The sequence below is a fragment of the Rhamphochromis sp. 'chilingali' genome (assembly GCF_963969265.1).
Source record: "Rhamphochromis sp. 'chilingali' genome assembly, chromosome: 9".
Lineage (NCBI taxonomy): Eukaryota > Metazoa > Chordata > Actinopteri > Cichliformes > Cichlidae > Rhamphochromis > Rhamphochromis sp. 'chilingali'.
In genome coordinates, this window is record NC_137936.1 from 30,568,839 (window position 1) to 30,593,602 (window position 24,764).

Sequence of the window (24,764 nt, forward strand, 5' to 3'; positions counted from 1 at the left end):
CACTGCCTAAGTGCTGCTTATAATTAGGTAGCTGTTGAAGGAGAAAAAACAAAAAGCCCTTGTATGTCCACTATAATGGTTTATATGTTTTAAAGTTCTGTATTGAAGTAAAGCAAATCTGCAAAATGTTACAGTTGAAAGAGACGAAATTTGTCTCACTTCAAGTGAGTCACTGATAAGCACTTAAAATGGAAAGCAGTAGCAGCTGCCGCCATCACATTCTTGCCCGACCAGTTTTCTTTAAGCCAAAAACTCTCCAGTAATTCTTGAGAGCTATACAGATTTGCTTTGTGAAAGTGTCCGACTTTTTACATTAATGACTTTTCTGGTGATCGGATTTTGTATAATGCAGTACAGGCAAATTGCAGACCCTGAAATCTTATCATTCTAGCTTGAGGGTCTTCATTAAAATGCATTATTGCTCTGCATTGTGTCATTTATGGTGTCTTTGATGCACTTTAATGACTGATCTGTTTTCAAAACAAATGCAGGGGGATGCCGTTATTATTGTATGAGCACGACTCCCTTCACTTTATTTAAAATAGGTCTTGCTTTAAGGAGGATTCTACTGAATTTACAGTTAACTCATTCACTGCCATTGACGTCTATAGCCGTCAATTGCAGTGAATGAGTCAATGGGTTTAACTCATTCACTGCCAATGGCTGGCAGTGAATGAGTTAAAGGTTAGGCCGCTCACCATAAGCTGCAAATAAACAGCATTTCCAAGAGACAGCGTTGTATGTACTAATAGAAAATGATGGATTCTTGTAAGCTCAACGTCTGAAAATTAAAGATGTCAACACTAGAGTTGTTGTACTGACTATAGGAAAATATATGTATAAAGCATTTCCTAAGCTTAAGCAATATTTAACTAAATGTCAATATAGTTTGCCCAACTGGGTGCAGCCTTGAGATGTGCCATGGACTCACCCTCCTGTAGGCCCACCAGCTGCAAGAAGCACCATAGGGGCCTGGTGCAATGTGTGTCAGGCAGTAGTCAGGGGTGTAGCCCCTGGCGGTCCCATCCCCTGGTATAGAGGTTTGCAATTCTGACACGTCACCTCTCTGCTCAGGAAGGAGCCTGAGGTAGTAATTCAGGTTGAGCGATACAGGCTATTTAGTTTGACTCACCCCAAACTTGGTTTCTGGAACCAGTCCAGAGAGACCTGTTGGACTCTGATCCAGTCTGGAATTGCCCTTGGTAAAAGGCAACGGGAAGGGGTGGGCACTCTTGTATCCCCTGGGCTTGTGGTGAACAAAAGGGTTGCTTTTCTACACCATCAGGTTGGGGAACAGGTCCTGACTGTTTGCACATATGCACCAAATGATAGTTCAGAGTACCGAGTTTTATTTGGATCAGTGAGTGGGGTGCTTGACGGTGCTCCGTCTGGTGACTCCCTCGTCCTACTGTAAGACTTCAGTGGTCACATGGGCAATGACAATGAGACCTCCAGGGGTGTGATTGGGAGGAACATCCTGCCTGATCTGAACCTGAGTGACGTTTTGTTATTGGACTTCTGTGTAAACCACAGATTGTCCATAATGAACACCATGTTCCAACAAAAGGATGTCCAAGTAGCACCAGGTCACTCTCGTTTGGAGGTCGATGATCGATTTTGCAATGGTATCATTGTATCTGCCGCCGTATATTCTGGCCACTTAGGTGAAGAGAGGAGCGGAGCTTTCAACTCACCTGGTGGTGAGTTGGATGTGGTCTCTCCAGCATCCTCCACCTAAACGTATAGTGAGAGTACACTGGGAACGTCAGGCAGAGGCAAGATCTTGAACTACCCACACCTTCAAAACTTTGGAATTATTCCAAGGGAGCCTAGAGACACTGAGTCCAAGTGGGCTGTGTTCTGCACCTCCATTGCAGAGGAAGCTACAAGGAACTGTGGCCACAACGTGGCTGGTGCCTGTTGTGCTGGTAATCTCTGAACCAGATGGTGGACAGTGTCAAGCTGAAGAAGGAGTCCTATCAGGCTTGGTTTGCCTGTGGTATTTCGGAGCCAGCTGATGGAACGAGTTTAGGTGGTAGCTGAAGTAACAACTCGGGTGTGGGAGAATTTTGGGTAGGCCATGAAAAAAGCCGTTCGGATTGCCTCAAAGCAATTCTGGCAAACACTCAGGAGGGGAAAGCGGTGGTCATTGGAGGTGGAGTGCTACTGACTTAAACTGAGTATATAGTTGAAGTTTGGAAGGAACACTTCGAGAACCTATTAATCCCACTGACAAAGGGATTGGAAGGAGAGTCCACGGACAAGGAGGATGACTCGTCCATCACTGAGGGCAAGGTCACTGAGGTAGTTAAACAGCTCCTTGGTGGCCAGGCCCTAGGGTGGACAAGGCTCACCCCGAGTTCCTAAAGGCTCTGAATGTTGTAGGGCTGTCTTGGTTGACACACCTCTGCAACATTGTGTGGACATCTGGGACAGTGCCTGGGGTGGTGGTTCCCTTTTTTAATAGGGGGGGCACAGGGTGTGCTCCAACTACAGGGTATCACACTCCTCACCCTTGCTGGGTGTACCAGGGTGCCGGAATTGAGTTCTTCCGTTAGTTGAACCTCAGTTTTTGTCTTAGTCATGGAACACTGAGCTCTTTATCTTCTTGAGGATAATTGAGGATGCGTGGGAGTTTGCCCAAACAGTCTATATGTGTTTTGTGGACTTGGAGAAGGCATTCAACTGCATCCCCCTATGGGGGTGCTTCGGCAGTATTGGGTGTCTGGCCAGTTGCTACGAGCCATATGGTCCCTGTACGAGTGTTGCAGGAGCTTTGTCCACGTTGCTGGCAGTAAGTCAGACACGTTCCAGGTGGGTGTTGGACTGTTGCCAGGACTGCCCTTTGTCACAAATTTTGTTCAGAATTTTTATGGAAAGAAACATTTTACTTTGGTGGCCTCAGAATCTAATTTCTTCTTTGGTAGATAATGTGGTTCTGTTGGCTTAATTAGGCAGTGACCTCCAGCTCACACTAGTGCAGTTCACATCTGAGTGGGAAGTTGCAGGAATGAGACGTAACCTCCCTTTGGGTGAGGTGTGCCTTGTATGTCCCACCAGAAGGAGGCCCCGGTGCAGACCCAGGACACACTGGAGAGACCCAGGACACATTCAGCTGGCGGCTGGGGAGAGGGAAATGTGGGTCCCTCTGCTTAGGCTGCTGCTCCCACAGGATAGCCCCAAAAAATAAATGGACAGATGGATGTCAGGATAGTTGAACCTATAATGCATAATTTTTATGGATTTTTCCCCCCCTTAAATTATGTCTATCCCTCTATCTGTACAAATCTGGACAGAACTGATAAAATGTCCTTCAAATGAAATATTTAAGCGAGCAACTATAATATTAATTATGTGGCATAGGAGATACATTTTCCACACAGTGTGTAATGGAAAGGTTAAAAATCCCCCTAAATGATACAGTCAGTACTCTGGGTCCACATTTACTATTGTTTATCTGTCAAATAAACTGGTTATTAAAAATGTGAGCTTGAATTTGTACAATTTAAAGTATCCAAAAACCCCACTCTGTTACTGAGGTATGCAGTCTCTGTTGGGTCATTCTGAGTGTATTTGAAGAGTCTGTAATGTACAGTACAGCATTGTAGTGATATTGTAGTGATATTCACCTTGGTTTCACCCCCCCCCCCCCCCCCCTTCCCAAACCTAAGCTGCAACACTATTCATTAATGAGCAAGCAGCAGTTTATTGCTTAGGCAGGAAGTGTGTCTTTTGAGCAGCTTCTGCTTTCTCACTTTTATTATTGTGGAATAAGACAGTATCTCTGGGCCCATCTGAGCAAATGCTGACCTTTCAAGGTAGGACAAAGAGATTTATGGCACTTTACACATTCACCTTGCTATCATAGATCACCTTCATTGCTGTGACAATTTAATTTAATCAAGCAGAATTTGGGGAGCATTGCTTACATTCTTTCAGATTTCTGCAGTGTCTATTGATAGCTGTACTTTAAATAACCACTGAGAGAAAAGAGCTGCCCATATTAAGTGTTCTCATGGGGAAACCAAAAAGGTTGTAACAGAAATCAACCTCAGCTCTCCGGAGGCCACTGCTCAGCACAACCGTTGATAAATTATAAATCAATTACCCACTTGGCTGCCAAAGTTTCTTTAATCTCTGCCTTTTATTTGACTAAATACTGTTGACTTCCCATTTTACCTCCTGTTCAAATGAAACTGGGGTTGATACTCACCTTGGGAATACTCGTAATCAAAGCTCAGCCAATCACAGGGAGTCCTGAATAAGATGAATATTTCACTGATGTTCATTTGTGATGCTAAGTGGCTCCACAGTGAGGTGGTTTACACTTTTCACTAACAAGTGAAAGCTCACCGTTTTGATCATGGGAGGAAATACAAATCCCTTGGGGTTCGTGTCAAGAAGAGCGTGTGTTGTAAAAGTAAATGAAATATGTGGAGCTATCTGCTGTAATGACCCTTTGTGAAGAGGGAACAGCTGAAGGTAGCTTATTTTTATTTATGATATTAGGTCACATCATATTCTGTTTGAGGATTTTTTTTCAGCATAACGCCTCCATGCTACAGTCAGAATTAGCATGCCTTATTAGCATACCTGTGTTAAAGACGAACCTCATTATTTTCGAGGACCTTTCAAGGCATGCTAACTCAAATTCTCAACCGTATATACAGCAAGGTAAAATAAATGTATTTTATATGAATTGCTATGTGTTTCTTTTATATAAAATATTTTGTATTTGTCTTATCCCCTAATAATAAAGTTTATTCACATGACATCAAATCATTTAAGTTTGAGAAAAATTCTTTATGGCTAAAGGACAAAACATGCAACATTTTTAATATCTTAATTCAACAAGAAAGCAAAACTCTTAAACTTAAGAAAGTCTTCTGCAAGTATCCCGGGCCCTGTCTTGATTTCATGAACAGGGATCTTTTAATGGAAGAGCTTCTTAAAATAACAAACACATTGCCACCCTCCCTAATATAAATTACCTTCTCTGTTTAAATGTGCATTTATCTGCTTCTGCATCAGTGATACTGTTTATTCACATTTATTCATATGTTATTGTTTTTTCAATTATTATATCTATTAGGCTGACTTCTGGTCTTAGACTATGTCTCAGGACAGGAGTTTATTAAGTGGTTTAATTAGGCTGGTTGGTGTTATACTTCCCCTTAATCATACCAGTTTTTCAGTGAATATATTATCACTATTGTTAGTGGTGCCTAATAGTTCTAAAAACTCCATATTCCCCACATTGAGGTAATTTCCCTAGAGTCTGCAGAGTCTACCTGATTATGCATGTTGCGTAGATTTTCCGATGCACCATTAAAAACATGCAGATGGGTAGACATGAAAAAATTAGATGTTGAAAATAGATTTCAGGCACAAAAACAACTTCAATCATCAAAAAAAGGCTAAATAAAACATTTTCACCCCCGCTTCCTTTTATGCCTCCCACTCGTATCTTTAATAATGATCGTTTATGGATAGAATCCCTTATAATACTCTCATTTTAGTTTACTCAAGATGACAGACACAAACAGGGTGTTGAATGCAAGAGAGCAAAACCAGTCTTCAGTAATGGATGTGCTATAGCCCTGCAGCTAATGCTTCAAGAGCAAATAAATGAGAGCCTCTCAAGTGTGTACGATAATGCACTACAGGCCACATGAATGTTTTTAGTGAGTAGTGAATGCTGGCAGGCCACAGATTAAAAACTGAGGATATGTAATACCATCAAGCTGTCTTTTCTGCTTTAACAGCATACGTAATAGTAATGATGGGTGGGCCCTCTTTGGAGCGCTGACACAATTCTGCGAGTTCATCTAATGCTGCAGTTACTTTAATTTATGTCATTTTAATGAATACATATAGTACATATGGGACATCTCCCAATGGGTACCATACTAGTGGTTGTGTAACAAGTTGTGCCTGCCTGTTGAATTCCCCTTGTAATTTTAATAGCAGGATCACCTGTCTCTATCCTGTCCACTCACCCCTCATTCTACCCATTACACAAGCCTCCCCTCTCCTTGGCATAGTTCTTCTGAGATCTTCTCTCTCACCATCACAAGTATCTTCCCTAAAATGCTTCCCTAATTTACCACTGACCTGTCAGCTTGCTGAACTGCTACTCTAATTTCTATCATTAGCTGTGTCCATCTAGTGGAATATTTCGATTCAAGATCATTAGTGTACGCAAAGAGATTTCATTTTATTCATGTTAAAAATTTATACATTATTCTATTCTTTTTTGACAACAAATTACACAAGAAACTAGAATCTAATCTCCAAATGTTGAGGTGATTATTTTGCCAAATGTAACTTGTGTTTTTTAAGTCTGGAGGTCAGAAATAAATGGATTTATTTAGATTTCACAAACTCCAGCAAAGTTGAGCTTTTTATGAAACTTGTGGTTGCCATTCAAATATTCCTGTAGACTTTATCAACTTTTTTGTTTAAAAAAAAGCTGAAACTTTATACTTGCAGTACTTTGGCTTTTATAGTTTTATTGTGCAGAGGAAATTTCTAAGCATAAAGGCAGAAATGTTTTCAAATTGTTAGCAAGCAATCATCAAATTGTCCATAAATGTGCAACGTTACAACAAAAATATGAAACGCGATTTTAAGTATAATTAGCTTGTAACACTGGTTTTCTGTAAACTGTTGATTAGCTTAATAACCATTTTTTGAACACTGTGTGTCATGAGCCATAGTGTAACCCAGGCGTGGGCAATTCCAGGCCTCGAGGGCCGGTGTCCTGCAGGTTTTAGATCTCACCTTGGGTCAACACACCTGAATCACATGATTAGTTCGTTACCAGGGCCCTATTTCAGGAAGCCGGTTTAGTGCAAACTCTGAGTAAGTATACCCTGAGTTAACGAAAACTCTGGGTTTTCGGTTTCACAAAGCGAGTTTAGATTAATTCTGAGTGAGTTACTATGACGACACACTCCGTGAAGCTAACCTGCCCCTAGCAGGTTTACTTCAACTAACCCTAACTTTCTCCGCCTCTTTGTCGGAAACCTGACTGTAGGAAGTGTCAGACATGGCGTGCTCCTTCCTTGAAGAGCCAGTAGATGTTGAAGCCCAAATTCTCCGCAGAGCTCTCCGCCGGGAGAGAGTGATTAGAGCGCGTTTGGACATTTTATCATTTCCTGATGATTTCCTGTGTGAACGTTACCGTTTTTCAGCACAATCTGTCACAGGCTGGGTCTCTGACCCAGCGCTCTGAGTTCATGTTTGTATTTGTCTCATTTTGTTATGTGATTTAGTTTGTGTTATTTCCTATCTGCCTTTAGTTTAGGCAGTTATTATTCCTGGGTTTTCTATGTTTTGGGGTTTTGTATTTATTCATCACATATTAGGTCTGTTAAGTTGTGTTGTCATGTTTTAGTTTTAGTATTTCCTGTTTTATTCTGACAATGTCATGTGTTCTTTGTTTATTGTATTTAGCTTTCCTCTCCTGGTCCTGTCATTAGGTTTATGTCTGTCAGCTGTTTCCCCCATGTGTCTCCACTTCCCCTGATCACCTCATGTATGTATTTAAGCCCTTTGTTTTCTGCATGCCATTGTCAGGTCGTCTGCTCATCCATGTCTCATCTCCAGGTACCCATGTCAGTTCACTATGGTTAAGGTTTTTCATGTTTTGTTATTAGTTCACCCAGTTTAGGTTATTGTTTAGTTTTCACCGATGCCCTATTATTTTGTACCCTCGTTGCTAACCTCAATAAACGGCTTGTTTTGTTAATCCACACCACGTTTTGGTCTGCGTTTGAGTCCTCCTCTGCAACACATACGGTCTGCCCCAGTCAGACCGTGACAGTACGACCTGACCACTATGGACTCAGCAGACCGCGAGCTTTACGAGCGTCGGGAGGCAGCCTTCGCCCAGCTGGAGGAGGAGCTCCGCTGGAAGCCGTGGCGTACCCCCGACTACGAGCGCATTTTCCACGGGACTCGGCTAGCTCTCGGAGGTCCCAAGAGCTGCCGAAAGTCCCCGCCTGTTGCGCTGCCTGCATCTAAGCCTCGCTCGCTTCAGGTGGGAGTCCTCCGTGTAGCTTCAGGCGCTCACGCTCCAGCCTCGGTGTCACCGTTCTGTGCACCAGGGGCTCAGTCGCTCGCTCCGCCAGCTTCCTCTGTTCGCAGGAAGCGGCGCACACGCCGCAATAAGATGGACCATGTTAAGCAACTCCCGGTGGTGAGTAACACTGATTATCCTTCTTCCGCTTCTCTGGACATTAAGAACAATAGACACACTCCTGATCCTGTCGATGTGTCCCTGATGGACGATGACATAGACTGGGAGAAGTTTTTTCATTTTGCTCCCTCTGAACAGGGAGAAATCACAGACAATAAGCACTCGCCAAAGGCTGTAAATGCTGTTAAAGGGAAAACTGTGAACCACTCTACCAGGTCAAACACACTCAGTTCCGGTTCCGTCTGTTCGGGTTTTGTCAGGTCCGGTTCAGTCATCCCCAAGTCAGCTCACTCTACAACTGTCAACCCAAGGATTTCAAAATCTATTAAAACAAGGACTGCTAATACTAAGACTGCAAAACATGAAGTGGACGGCGGGTTCATTTTTGATAGATCTGTTTTTGTCGACCCTGAGCCTGCCGTTTCTAAGACTGTTTTTTCTGAGCCTGCTCCTTTTCCTGCTCGTGTTTCTCCTCCCGGGGCAGCTCGGGCCCAGCGTACCTCTGCACCCGTACCAGCTCCTCGGGTGGGAAGGGCAGTTGCCCAGCCGTTGCCGGTGCCTGTTCCGGTCCCCAGGGTGAGGTCAGCCAGGATACAGCCCGTCTCCGCACCCGTACCTACTCCTCGGGTGGGAGTGGCTAGTGTCCGGCATGCTCCTGCACCGTCCCTGTTTCTACTGAGGGCTCAGGAGAATTCAGTCCACAACCATCACCACCATCACTACTGCATGCTTTTCAGTCTATAGCTCAGTCATTAGCTCTGTTAGCAGCCCAGTCCATAGTTCACTTTCCTGTGCTTCCGTTAGCTCAGCCCTTAGCCCATTGTTCAGCTCAGTTATTTGCTCCATCACCTGCTCAGCCTTTTGTTCAGCCAGTAGTCTCGGCACCTACTGGTCCTGCCACTGCTTCTGCTGGAGGGCCCGAGGAGCCCGTCCAGCCTCATGCCACGTCCGCTGGAGGGCCCGAGGAGCCCGTCCAGCCTCGTGCCTCGTCAGCTGGAGGGTCCGAGGGGCCCGTTCAGCCACCTGTCTCCGCTGGAGGGTCCGAGGAGCCCGTTCAGCCACCTGTCTCCGCTGGAGGGTCCGAGGGGCCCGTTCAGCCTCCTGTCTCCGCTGGAGGGTCCGAGGGGCCTGTCCAGCCTCACGCCTCGTCAGCTGGAGGGTCCGAGGGGCCCGTTCAGCCTCCTGTCTCCGCTGGAGGGTCCGAGGGGCCCGTTCAGCCTCCTGTCTCCGCTGGAGGGTCCGAGGGGCCTGTCCAGCCTCACGCCTCGTCAGCTGGAGGGTCCGAGGGGCCCGTTCAGCCTCCTGTCTCCGCTGGAGGGTCCGAGGAGCCCGTCCAGCCTCACGCCTCGTCAGCTGGAGGGTCAGAGGGCCCGTTCAGCCTCCTGTCTCCGCTGGAGGGTCCGAGGGGCCCGTTCAGCCTCCTGTCTCCGCTGGAGGGTCCGAGGGGCCCGTCCAGCCTCACGCCTCGTCAGCTGGAGGGTCCGAGGGGCCCGTTCAGCCTCCTGTCTCCGCTGGAGGGTCCGAGGAGCCCGTTCAGCCTCCTGTCTCCGCTGGAGGGTCTGAGGGGCCCGTTCAGCCTCACGCCGCATCAGCTGGAGGGCCCGAGGAGCCTGTCCAGCCGCCACCTGCGACCACCTCGTCGTCGCCTGGTCCGGCTGCATCCGAGTCTTCGTCATCGCCTGGTCCGGCTGCATCCGAGTCTTCGTCATCGCCTGGTCCGGCTGCATCCGCCTGTGCTTCTGCTACGCCTGGTCCGGCTGCATCCGCCTGTGCTTCTGCTACGCCTGGTCCAGCCTCTGCCTGTGCTTCTGTTACGCCTGGTCCAGCCTCTGCCTGTGCTTCTGTTACGCCTGGTCCAGCCTCTGCCTGTGCTTCTGCTACGCCTGGGCCAGCCTCTGCCTGTGCTTCTGCTACGCCTGGGCCAGCCTCTGCCTGTGCTTCTGTTACGCCTGGTCCAGCCTCTGCCTGTGCTTCTGTTACGCCTGGGCCAGCCTCTGCCTGTGCTTCTGCTACGCCTGGGCCAGCCTCTGCCTCTGCTTCAGCGTCGCCTGGTCCTACGGCTGTTATGCCGCCGCCCAACCCTCGCTCTGCACCTGGGAATCTTCGGCCACCTGCTGGACGTCACCGCCGTCGAGGTCGGCCACCTGAACTGTTTCTACGCCGTTGCCATCCACACGGTCGGCCACCTGAACTGTTTCTACGCCGTTGCCGTCCGCACGGTCGGCCCCCTGAACGGTTTCCATGTCGCCACCATTGCCGTCCGCACGGACGGCCCCCGGAACTGTTCGACCATGGACTTCTGTGCCGTCGGCCTCCGGGCCAGCCCCCTGATCACATGAACTATGATTTTCTGGACCGTCACCCTCCGGGTCGGCCCCCTGAGGAGTCATGAACTGTTCCCTGCGCTCCTGTGATTTTGATGGACATTTTGGTTTTTTTGGCCTTGTTTCTGGCCCTCCGTCCTGGACCCCCACCGCCCGCCCTTGGTGGGTTGTTTTTGGTTTTGTTTTTCGAGGTTTTGGGCGTCTGGAATCCGCCCTTGAGGGGGGGGGCTCTGTCACAGGCTGGGTCTCTGACCCAGCGCTCTGAGTTCATGTTTGTATTTGTCTCATTTTGTTATGTGATTTAGTTTGTGTTATTTCCTATCTGCCTTTAGTTTAGGCAGTTATTATTCCTGGGTTTTCTATGTTTTGGGGTTTTGTATTTGTGTTGGAGCCCTAGCAGATCACGAAAGGACAATAACCAAAGGCATTCGTAAATTTCAGTCATCAGCTAACGACCACTGAATGCTTGTCAAATTTTAATTAAGCCATCTGCCACCACAGATTTTACTCAGACCATCTCAAGTCAGTTGGTTTTTTTTGCTACAGCACACTACAGCATTGGCATATTGTATGCACATATATAAGGATACAACTGATATCCAAAATGAAAATTGTTGTTAACTACTGCAGCTGTTTCAATTTGTTTGAATGCTTAAAATCAACCCTTGTAGACCAGACTGTAGCTCATCATTTCAAAAACATAAGAAAACGTATGACTTCTGTGTAGAACACATAAACAAATCTGTAAGTTCTTTCCAGGCAAAAAAGCATTGTTATGATATACCTGGAAGCTTTTTTACTCAACTTATGACTCAGATGTAACTGTAAATAGAATACAATAAAAATCCCTTATTGATCCTGATTGGGGAAATTCATGCATTCCAGCAGCAAATGGAGCATAAAGATTCAAAATGAGCAAGATATTAAACCAAAAACTGTACAAGAGAAGTGAATAGCTACGATTGTGTTTTTAAAGTGCTATATAAATAGATTATGATGATGATGATTGTGTCAACCATTTGTTTGGGGACTGAAGTGAGTTGTTTAGGATATTCTGATCCTTTTTTGTCAATAAGTGCTCCTGTTAGCCAGCATTAGTAAAACTGTCTTTGAAGTGGATCTAACATTGGTGGACTGCCACAGTGAATAAACACTCATATGATGTCAGAGTGTAATAAAACTGAAGGTATGTGTAATTTTTAGGACACTCAATGCTAAACTTAGTAGCGTAATATTAGCCTATATCCATATTATAAGCATCACATCTGTAATCTTCTGATAATCCATCCATCCATTCGCTTCCGCTTATCCTTTTCAGGGTCGCGGGGGGCGCTGAAGCCTATCCCAGCTGTCATAGGGCGAAAGGCGGGGTACACCCTGGACAGGTCGCCAGTCTGTCGCAGGGCTAACACATAGGGACAGACAACCATTCACACTCACATTCACACCTAGTGGCAATTTGGATTATTCAATTAACCTATCCCCACAAGCTGCATGTCTTTGGACGGTGGGAGGAAGCCGGAGTACCCGGAGAGAACCCACGCAAACACGGGGAGAACATGCAAACTCCACACAGAAAGACCCCGGCCTGATGGTGGAATTGAACTCAGGACCTTCTTGCTGTGCGGCAACAGTGCTAACCACCATGCCACCGTGCTGCCCTCTTCTGATAATATCAGGAATAAATAAACAGGTTTATTCACATTTTTATGTTGGACCCTGATGCTTGAGGTGACAGGGTGACATTTTATTAAGATGCCATTCAAGCTGTCTCTTTCCTTTGTGTTCTCACTTCTTCGATGAAGGGGACCCTTCTCAAATGGGATAACATAGGTGTGATCCTTAATATCTTGAGTCTGAAGGTGTAGACACAAATTAAAATGTTGTGCAATGCAAAATTAGATTGGTTCTCCTTCGCCTTTGGTGCACTGCGTATGTGGCCGGTCTCTAGCCATGTACATAAAATGTAATTAGGCAAAATCCAGTTGCTTAGAATTATCTGAGCAACTGGATTCAAGATGGTGGGGTAACATGGCGGACTGCTGTCCATTCTTACATATTTTAATCAATTAATGAATTAATTAGTTTATGAGAAAGCAAAGAAGTAGTTTAAAGTTGAGGTTAGTAGCTCAGGATTAAGAGAAAAGGTTTTGCCATGTCTCGTGCTTATATTCCATGTAGAGTCTTTTGTTTGTCAAGCACAGGACTGTCTGAAATCATTTCTGTTTTGCTATGCACCATTTTATTTGACTGAAATATATTCATATTCTAGAGTACGTAATAGAACAATGACACTATTTTGTTAGATAGGACGATTTGTTGCTATGGTTGCATCAAGTGGTTTCCTTCAGTAAGCCAGTCCACTCTCTCTGAAAGATTTTTAAAAAAGACTATAAAACACGACTTTTTAAAAGATATTCCCCATTCTACAAATGTGTGCTCATTTTTTAAAAAATGATTTCATTTTTATTTTTTATTGAGAAAGTCATTTATATATACCTACTTAGATTTCCATCTTGACATGCTGTCATTATCTTAACAGCACAGAAATGTACAAGTCTACAGTAGTGTTGCCAGCTGTGTTTGGACATAGGCCAGCTGCCTTTGCTTAGTTGCTTAGAGGGGAACATGATGTTTATATTTAGCAATATAGAATTCGATCTGCAGAAAGAAAAGTACTGACCAGGCTACAACTATACAATCTAACTTGTAGCAAGAAATGTGTTCACAATTAATAGCAGAGCACTTCCTGCGCTGACTCTGAGCACTTTATTCTAATACCTCTTACACTGCTTCTCTTAGTCTTTTCAAGATTTACTCGTGGCCAGCATTTGACAAATCCCATTAAAGCTGCTGACAGTGTTAAAGCACAATACAATAGCAATGCAAATGACTTATCTCTTGTCATAGCCAGGCAAGAAATATAGGTAGCACATTACCTGAGGGCAGTGTGTCAGTTGGTTTACTGTCGGATGTATTTAACCAGATACTTGACTAAAAAAAAGAGTGTTTTTCTAGCCAATAATCCACTTTCTTGACTGAGAAGAGACACAGGAGGCATCATATGTTAAAACTGAGTTTAAAACCTTCAAGACAGGGTTGCCTGGGCAACTGGAATCTCTGAGTTCAGAAGAGAGCTCACAGAGTGCGTACGCACAGCACACTCCTGTGGGGTTATTGGGTGCCTGACTTCCAACTGTTTAATCCCCAAGTGTAATTGTGTAGGTTCAAAAACTTCCCTTTTCACTCATCCATTGACGTGTATATGATTGTGTGTGTGCTATCTGTATGCCTTTTTGTTAATCTCTCTGTTCATCTGCCTGTCTATCTAAGGTAGAATTTATGAAAATAATTGTAAAAAAATTGGTAGTGCAGACAAAAGTTTCTTGAAGAAAATAAAAGCAGTACCCAGTGTTTCCTTCAGTAACATATTCTTTTTAGAGATACTGTTCCAGTTTCGGAGCAGTTATTTTTGACTAAAACACAAAATAAAGCAAAACAAAATACAACAAAGAAAAAAAAACATACTTAATCCAAATCCATGCAGTTGAGCCATAATATGTTCATAATATGTCTTCCATGCATGCCACCACAGCACTGAACATATGCTGTATTTTATAATTCATGCTGTTAAGGTTCAAAATTGAGGAGGGAGAGTACAAACCACTCTTGGTCCAGAAGGTCTTGGTCAAACAATGATTTTAATGAACACACGTGTGGGAAGACACTCTGTACGCAGACAGCCAGTAGTCCTCGACTTAATCAAAGCATGAACAGATATTTTATAGCATCAGGGTTTGATTTACTGATGCCCCTTCATGCGTCACAGATACATTTTATACATAGATTTATACAAGATGATCTTCTGGCTTCTATTTTCCTGGCTGGTACTTTCCGTTCTTGTCTTAAAGTGAATTGTTCCTCTTTCTTGCCGAGACGACAAGGACGGTTCCTCTTTTACCGAGACACTTTTGCAGTTACAACCAGACATGACTAATCTCTCCTCTAAATAAATTTAACTCGTGTGTGTGTCACGACCTCACATGCTCTCTGTGTCACCTCTTCACCTGTTGCACTTCTGACCTTTTACCAGACCAGAGGCTCACTGAGACTATGTGTATGTCTTCTACTAAATAAATGTTTTAACCAAGAACCTCTGCTTAAACCTTAGTATGAAATGATCTGATATATAAGTGTTTTGTAAGCATGTATTGCAATTCCTTCTATGGCTCCAAGTCACTTGCACAATAGATTGTCCGAACATCGCGCCGAACAAAACTTCCGACCCCCAATTAATTGACCGAGCTCCAACTCTTTAATAAGCACAGATATGCATTGTGTATAAAATAGTCATAACTGCTTAAGGCCTTCTTAAAGCTATCTGTTACATTGTTAAAGCCTCGTCTTAGCCTGCGGCTCAAAATAACTTCCACTTCTGCAAAACTCTCCAAGCCTATTTCCTGTCCTGTTACTTTTAGCCTTTCTGAAAGACACACTGTTTAACCCCTGAATGCAATATAAACTCCAGATTATATTATTAATGCAATGGTAATGATGACAATTATTTAGCAATAGCAGTAAAATAATTTCCCTGCTCCACACTCCCTCTCTCGACCTCTGGAACACCAGAGGTCGCAATACATTGTGTCCTCGCTCAGACCCTCTCTGGTGGTTCAGCAGGCCTCGAGATCTCCAGGATCCTCGCCCCTCCTGTGGTCGCTGAGATCTTCTGCAAAGGAAACAAAACACCTTTTCCTGCACCTCCCTAACTTATCCTATCTGGGACTCTTTAATCAAAAGCCTGATCCTAATTATGCTCTTAACTTATTGACTTGTATTTATGTATATTCTTCAACGTTACTCATCACTTTAAAACTCTTTAAGCCCTGCTTTCACGTCCGGTTGCTCGCTCTATTTTTCCCTATCTGATCATCAACATCCTGTATACATTTCATCATAGCTAAATGCTGCCTTGAAACAACTCCTGTGTGTTAACACTAACTTCATTTTAAAACCTCACATTTCCTATGTTATCACCTGTTTTTGGTATAGCCTTTTTATTTCATTTGCTCCCTTTAATGTAACAATATCTTCTAATTCTAATTTATCAGACTTAACCAAAATATATGCTTTCCTTCCTCTTTGGTCCTTCTTTAAGTTCAGTCAAAAAGCTAAATGAATTTGAGGCCTTTTGCCTGGAATCAATACTGTCATGTGTGTTTCTTAACTCTGTGTCTGTAAGCGTGTGCAATCCTTCAATAACTTCAATAACTCATATCAAAAAATGCAATATGTATAAAAATCATTTCTATTTACAAGCTCTCCCCTTTATCCTAAAAATACCTCCTATGTAATATCTGTATGTGTAAGCCTACATTATAACCACTACTTATAGAAATCAAAAAGAAATCAAAGCTGTTCTCCTCCTTCAACCCTCACTAATTTTCCCTCTAAGAATTATTCACAGCTTTGAAAAACCGGCATTGTATCTTCTAAACAGGATTCAGTTCTGTCATGGTCCTGGGCCATGTTGGCCCAGTATTCTTGGTTCCTTGTATTTTCGCTCCTTATTTAGGCCAGGTTTTCTGAGGTGTCCTGTTGTGGTGTTCCCTAAGTGTTTTTTCCCTTTGTGACTCTTACCCCCTTGTGCCCCTCTGTGTATTTATGAGCTCTCGTCTCTCTTTGTGTTTATTCCATGTTTCCCCCAGCCTGTTATGTCTGTGTTCTCCCCGTGCTTTCTCTCCTCCTGTCTGAACCTCTGTGTACTTCCTGTTTTACTTTGACAGTCTCTCGTCAGTATGCGTAATATTGTGTTCACTCCTGCCCTGTCTCGTTATGTTTATCAGTGTCACCTGTGTTCCCCACCTGTGTGTAATCTCCCTGTGTTCTCTGGGTGTATTTAAGTTGTGTCTTCTGTTATGATAGTTGCTGGTTCGTCTGTTTTATTTCCCCTCGGTCTCCCTGCGTCTCTTGTGTATTTCCCCGGACCTCCCTGCATCCTCGTTTCTGGTTTGTGTTATTAGCTTACCCAGTTTAGGTTTCCGGTTTCTTGTTTTTCCACCAGTGCTGTTTTGTGCCCACCGTTATAAATAAATATTCACCTGCACCAGAGCTGCCGCCTTTTGGGTCCTTTTCTACAACTCCACACGGCTTGCCCCGCAAACCGTGACAAGTTCACTTTAATCCTTTAACCTTAACTTAAAAATAACAGTTTCAGTTTTACCATATCCAAATGATCAAAAACCCAAAAGGTCCTGAAATGATCCTAAATTATTAAACAATTAAATTATTAAACCCTAAACCCCCCTTTATCTTGATACATTTCATGTGTCAAGATACTATACAAAACTTAAAAATGCTCAGTTTCCCCACTCATGATCCAATCTATGTCATAAAAATAAACTTAAAACAGAACAATTATCAGTCATGTGTTTCTACAATTAATGGTAACTGAGTTATATCAAAAAATATTTTCCCTTTAGCATTTGGCATTCTCCCAACAATATACTATAATCCCATAATCCAACCCCAGTCAACAAAACAAAACAGAAATTTTCTCTGGTAAAAGCAAATTGTTTGTCCACATTTATTCATCCTCACACATTCACTCCATATTTTTGCTAATAGTGGAGCTTCCCGCGTCAGATTCTCCGCCCTCAGCAAAATGAGCTCAGTCATTTTTTATTTTCCATAGGAAAATATTTCTTTATGCTTTTGGACTGGATTGACTCGCATAAAATCCTTTTTACAGGGACTTACGACCTGAATAGTCCCCAGGTAGCTTTCTCCTCAGCCAATTGTAATCTGGATATTTGCTCTTCCCGAGAATTTTCAGCGCCGTTATTCACTGTTGCAGGCCTGCTTAAAACAAAAATGAGGAAAAAATAGAGCTGATTATTAGCTCATAAAAACAAAATCAAAATCACCTGACAGGTTTTCTTTAAGTGCACTGTTACAAAATAATGGGCCCAATTTTTTAGACATGTCCATGTTTCCTAAAACTCCCTCTATTAAAAACAAAAACAACAACCCAAACCTAACTGACAAAATCAACCCATCACCACAACAACCTCAACAACCTTAAACACACAAAAGTTTTGCCACCACATAATTTCACCTCCTCAATACACCGAAAGTCTCATTAAAACCACACAATTTGCAAACAAAAATCACCCCCTTATGCTCTTAAATTCAGCATAAGACCCCTTATGACATCATATAATCACTAAACTATAAATTCCCTACCCCAATCTGCACTTTTCTTCTCTGCTATGCTTCCTCTTCTGAAAGTCACTTCCTCAGTCACACACACACACAGGAAGTTCCTTCGTCACCACTCACTCCAACTAATTTGCATACTGAGTCATCTCTCAATGAGTTGCTGTAACAACAGAAACATATGTTTAAACATTCCCAACTCATTAAATCATTTTATTTCTTTCTACAGTGATCACTGGTTTTGATCACTCAGTACGAGAGAGCACTCCTAAGTCACTCTTTTAAAACTACTTTAATCACTTTTTGTTTACATAACTCCCTTTGTCATATGGCTCCTTCTATTCCTCAATTACAAACTCAAATGTATTTCATTAACCATTCACACCATTGTACCACTCATACAAGTAGCAAACTGATCTTCATTGCGTATCTTTGTGTTCTAAGCCAGGTTTAATCAGTATCTATACAAATAATCATCATGAGCTTGTCTTGTCTTTATAAGGTTAATGCATTTTCTGTTTGTGTATGTGAATTTGCATATGTTGCTTTTGCAGTGTGTCAGACTCCTTCATAATTTTGCCTTTAAACAGTCAATTTTCTCCTCCCCAAATTTACTAACCCAAATTCTGATTTCCTACCTTAAATAGCAGCATTCCTTGTCCTCAGCCAGAAGGTAGGGCTCCACTTGCCACTTACCCCCTCTGCCTCAGCCCAGCGGCTTTACCCGTCAGGTCCCGTCTTCTTACTGAAGCCGAGTAATCGTGACTGTGCCTGCCTTAGGTTGTCCCAGGGTTTCGAGGTGGGATCTTACCCGTCATGGGCTATCCAGCCTTCCATACTCGCCTGATACGGGGCCCAAGTGGGCAGGGGAGGGAACACACTGGCTCTGGAAATTAAAGGAGTATAAGCTGCTTCCTTCATTGCATCTTATATTAAACTATCTCACTTCTGACTCCTTCCTAGAATAATTTCACATATGGCACTTTGTGTATGTGTGTTTTCTATTCATTAATGTAATTGTCAGTTATTTTCTCTCTTCATTTTACTTTTTTATCTGTTTGTTTGTAACGTTCTACTTTAGTTCTACTAAACCTTGATGTAAAAACAATACTCCCTTATTTCACGCACACACTCTGCATTTTGCCTACACACACACTTCTCTCTCAGACTTCCTCTGTTCACACACCACCTTGCACTCACTCTACTATCAACTTTCATAGTGTTATTATTATTTAGTATTTTGTACACCTCACACAGAATCATTCAAATCGAGTACTCACAGCATTCACATCACAACCTTCGACTTTCACTTTCAATCCTGCAAGACGCAGAGATGGACATCTCCTTCACCTAACATAAAACTAAATTACCATATCAACATACAATTACTGAAATTCAAACTCAAATACACCGTCTGTTTTAATAAAGTCAAAGAGTAAACAGGTGTACCAAGTGTATGTACTTATGTGTTTTTAAACTGAAAGAAAAAGAAACTCAAACTCTTATAACATCACTCATGCATCTCTTAAATTAAAAACACTTTCAAACTTTAAAACATCCTACTTGACATCACCAAAGAAATACCTCTCACACCTTTATTCATCATTCAAAACCTTCTAGTCACCGCATTCACACACTTAAACTGTGACCAGAGTTGACGAATATAACTCAAAACACACTTTCCTAAGAGTATTTTAGACATGCTTGTCATAATCAGAAAGAGCAAGTCAAAAACAAACAAACGAAAAATTGAAACCTCCATTAATTCTCACCGCACACACAAGAAATTGAAAAAATAAACCACACCAGCAACTAATGCTGGAGAAAAGTTACTACTGAAAGTAATGTGTTAGTCTTAAGTATATACAGTGCACTCAATATATTTATATATCTGCATCCAAACTCAGTCAATTACTATACATCCACTACGGCAACTCAAAACTTTATTTATAACCCTCTAGTAAACATAAATGGCATCTTAAACACACACTCTACAATGTTTGCAGCAGTATTTGTAAAACCAACTGTGGCTTAAACAGTTCACTGCTTACTAATTTGCATTTTCACTCACACACACCGTCTAAAAATAGCAGCAGGCAGTCAGTGCATTACTGACTCGACACACAGAGATCTCTCACACCAAATTTTCTTATTCTATATTACAACGACGTCTTATATTTACAACCACTGTCAGATCTGTCAGCTTTAGCGCCTACACAATTTAGACAAATTTAAAATAACCGCCCAGCGGATAAACTCCCTGAGTTTTTTGCGACCAATTAACCAGTATCAAGACTTTAACTGTTTCTGGCCTCATCTCTAAAATCCCTAACTCAATTTAAAAGCGTCAACCAACCCAAGCTTTGCCTGAAGCTCTATTTTTGGCGTTTCCCAGCCAAGGCTTACCCTGAAGTTTTAAGTTAAAGTTACACGCCCGAAGTCCAACTTCTCCTGTCCAAAAAAGCGCAGACTACCGTTCCAAACGGTAAGGAGACTCTAACTCCTAGTTATTCTGGAGTGCCCCAAGCTCCACAGTGACCAACTGACTATCCCTCTTCGAGGACAATGCCTAAGCGTCCTTGGCATTGGCAAGCGTTACCTCTGAGCACTGCGCTTCCTAGCAGACTCGAACTGCCGTTCTAGAATAATTTATAATACTTTGAAACAACAATCAACACCCCAACACAAGTGTATGACTGAGGCAGATCGACCCTGATGGACAATGGGGACTCTAACCCACAAAATGACCAACCAAGGTCTGACCTAATGACCAACCGGGACTTTAACCCACAAAATGACCAAATACCCTACCAAACTACTTGAGACTCTAACTCAATTTCTTTGGGACTTCAACCCAGTATTTAACTACTTGAGACTCTAACTCAATTTCTTTGGGACTTCAACCCAGTATTTAAACTTTTCCTGGCAGACTCTAACTGCTTTAGCAGACTTTACTGCTTTCATTTCTTCTTTCTTCTTAGCAGAACTCTAACTGCTTCAACTCATGAGATTTTTCATCAAAATCAAAACAGACATCCACCAGTAACTTCAGTGAGTAGACTTAAATTTTATCATGTCCAATTTGGCACACTTTGGAAATAATTCAACAGGTAGTGCCTTACCTTTTGGATAAGCCGGCTTATGCCCACTCACTTCGACCACTGGAATTCATGTCTGCCCGTCAGACCACCTCAGAGACCACCAAATTTCTCCATCTAAACCTCCAATCCTCCCTCCTCAACCACCGGACGAAGCCCCCAAATGTTAAGGTTCACAATTGAGGAGGGAGAGTACAAACCACCCATGGTCCAGAGGATCTTGGTCCAACAATGATTTTAATGAACACACGTGTGGGAAGACACTCTGTACGCAGACAGCCAGTAGCCATGAAAAGTAAGAAGGAAAAAGCACATCTACTTGCATTTTTACTACAATATTGAATAGATGTCCCTTTATCTGCCACTACAAAGCTGAAGCTATCGTGAACCTCAGCTGTGGTCTTTATTAGCGTTAATTTGTTTAGGGGGTTAAGGGCAGTGCAGTCACCGTCTTTGGCATTGGGGGAAATGGCCTATAGATTTCTATTCAGGGTACTTTGAGTGGCTGGTATCTTGGCTATACGCGGTACTTTTCTACATATGTTTTAACAGTCTTTTCATCTTTGTATTTAGCCATGCTCTGCGGAACTGAGAAATTCATAAATCTTTGCATGCATTACAAGCTTCATCAACAAAGTAGTACAGATCTCTATCAAAACCTCTGGCCATGGTGCTGCTCTAAGGTTTGTGCCAAAGGGCTTTCCTGGCTTCTGTCCATGGTGCTGATTTGGCTCTAGCCTGGAGAGCAAATAACATTGCTTCCATCATCCACTAAATCTCCCCACAGGATAATTCTGCACCTGGGAGAATTAACCTACTTGTTAAACAATAGCAAACTCTCTATTTGTCTGATACTGTTTGTAGCCAATATTCAGGTTACTCTGCATCACTTTTGATGGTTATCTTTAAGTCTACCTGTTACATCTGTGCACATAGTATTGTTAGATAGAAGAGATTTATTATTAGTGGCTTTTATGTTAATGGGGCTTATGCCCAAAGTGTTATTTAGTCAGTTATCCCTACCCAGCAGTACTTTATTGTTTTACTTTGTAAACTGCTTGAGTGTATAATACCATTAAAATGACTGACTGAGCATTACCCTGCCTTCATCTTGCTTATGTGCTTGGGTTCAACCTTTGTCTATCAGAAAGAAGAATTTTACATTTGTTTAGACACTAAAATATAATCTTTTTACGTTGTTGAAAAATCAATTTGTGTTTCAAATAGGTCCACTAGAGCCATATGCAGTCTAATAATAAATTTTGCAATCATTAGTCCAAGTAATTACTTGATACCACATTTCCACGCAGTTTAACATTTTCCAAAATGCACATTAGGGCTATTACGTTCCTGATATGTTGATTGTCTTTTCTAATTCTGTATCTTCAGCTCAATGCAGTTGTACCAAGATTAGATGTTAAATGTGAGTTTTTTCAGATACATTATTATTACCAGTATAGTTGAATTTGAACTTTTCTATGTATACTGTTTTGGCTGAGCCAAAGTTTAAGGTTTAAGGTTTCTACAGCAGAGTAACTGACCTATGTTAAAGGACATCAGTTGCATTTTACTTTAAAGATGGTTACACATGCTCCACTGTTGAAAAAAAAAAGATGCACCTCTTTAAACGGTGGTACAAACCTCTGTCATCGTTATTAGCCTGCTGCTCCATGCCGAATGTGGTGCCCCCCAGGGGAATGGGAGATAAGGTGATATGGATCACTGCACAGCAACCTTCCCTTTGAGGATGTCACTAGGGCAAATAAGCAGCCTGTTATACACAGAATGATAATTACACACTTCATGTCAGCAAACTACAGGATGAGTCTCTTTTGTTATCCACAAATGCTAATAGCAACAATAGAGACTGATCATTCTTGTGCCTGTCAGAGAGCCTGTGCTGCTAGTGACAGAGGCAACAATAGGAAATTTTGATTCAGCAATGCAATGGAAGCATAATACCTCCTCGCTGTTACCATGTCCCAGAGCTCCCCAGGTATCTATAAAAAGCATACTTTGCATCTAATTAATCAGAGAATTCAACAACTGTTTGTATACAAAAAAGACCTTGTGAGGTCATTAATTTTACTGAGGTATTTTCTCCACGTGACAGTAGAATTAATGACATCCTGCTGTTACATTATAGAGTTTCATTTGAGATATATATTATACAGTGTGTCACGGGCAAATCTATACTATTTGCTTTGGTCTGATGTTGGTTGGAAAACAGTATTAACTGTTACAGTGGGGCAAAAAAGTATTTAGTCAGCCACCGATTGTGCAAGTTCCCCCACCTAAAATGATGACAGAGGTCAGTAATTTGCACCAGAGGTACACTTCAACTGTGAGAGACAGAATGTGAAAAAAAAATCCATGAATCCACATGGTAGGATTTGTAAAGAATTTATTCGTAAATTAGGGTGGAAAATAAGTATTTGGTCAATAACAAAAATACAACTCAATACTTTGTAACATAACCTTTGTTGGCAATAACAGAGGTCAAACGCTTACTATAGGTCTTTACCAGGTTTGCACACACAGTAGCTGGTATTTTGGCCCATTCCTCCATGCAGATCTTCTCGAGAGCAGTGATGTTTTGGGGCTGTCGCCGAGCAACACGGACTTTCAACTCCCGCCACAGATTTTCTATGGGGTTGAGGTCTGGAGACTGGCTAGGCCACTCCAGGACTTTCAAATGCTTCTTACGGAGCCACTCCTTTGTTGCCCGGGCGGTGTGTTTTGGATCATTGTCATGTTGGAAGACCCAGCCTCGTTTCATCTTCAAAGTTCTCACTGATGGAAGGAGGTTTTGGCTCAAAATCTCACGATACATGGCCCCATTCATTCTGTCCTTAACACGGATCAGTCGTCCTGTCCCCTTGGCAGAAAAACAGCCCCATAGCATGATGTTTCCACCCCCATGCTTCACAGTAGGTATGGTGTTCTTGGGATGCAACTCAGTATTCTTCTTCCTCCAAACACGACGAGTTGAGTTTATACCAAAAAGTTCTACTTTGGTTTCATCTGACCACATGACATTCTCCCAATCCTCTGCTGTATCATCCATGTGCTCTCTGGCAAACTTCAGACGGGCCTGGACATGCACTGGCTTCAGCAGCGGAACACGTCTGGCACTGCGGGATTTGATTCCCTGCCGTTGTAGTGTGTTACTGATGGTGACCTTTGTTACTTTGGTCCCAGCTCTCTGCAGGTCATTCACCAGGTCCCCCCGTGTGGTTCTGGGATCTTTGCTCACCGTTCTCATGATCATTTTGACCCCACGGGATGAGATCTTGCGTGGAGCCCCAGATCGAGGGAGATTATCAGTGGTCTTGTATGTCTTCCATTTTCTGATGATTGCTCCCACAGTTGGTTTTTCACACCAAGCTGCTTGCCTATTGTAGATTCACTCTTCCCAGTCTGGTGCAGGTCTACAATACTTTTCCTGGTGTCCTTCGAAAGCTCTTTGGTCTTGGCCATGGCGGATTTTGGAGTCTGACTGTTTGAGGCTGTGGACAGGTGTCTTTTATACAGATGATGAGTTCAAACAGGTGCCATTCATACAGGTAACGAGTGGGGGACAGAAAAACTTCTTACAGAAGACGTTACAGGTCTGTGAGAGCCAGAGATTTTCCTTGTTTGAGGTGACCAAATACTTATTTTCCACCCTAATTTACGAATAAATTCTTTACAAATCCTACCATGTGAATTCATGGATTTTTTTTTCACATTCTGTCTCTCACAGTTGAAGTGTACCTCTGGTGCAAATTACTGACCTCTGTCATCATTTTAAGTGGGGGAACTTGCACAATCGGTGGCTGACTAAATACTTTTTTGCCCCACTGTATAGCAGTGTGCATGATGCTGGAAAATAATAAACATCTTTTTAAAGAAACAACATAATGGTTGATGAGACGTTTC

General features: G+C 42.7%; 1 protein-coding gene across 3 annotated transcripts in view; it reads left to right on the forward strand.

Annotated features, from left to right (window-relative positions):
• The window catches only part of igsf21a (immunoglobin superfamily, member 21a), a 194,024-nt gene that overhangs the window by 59,965 nt on the left and 109,295 nt on the right, over positions 1 to 24,764 (forward strand). The gene's annotated exons all lie outside the window — the stretch shown is intronic.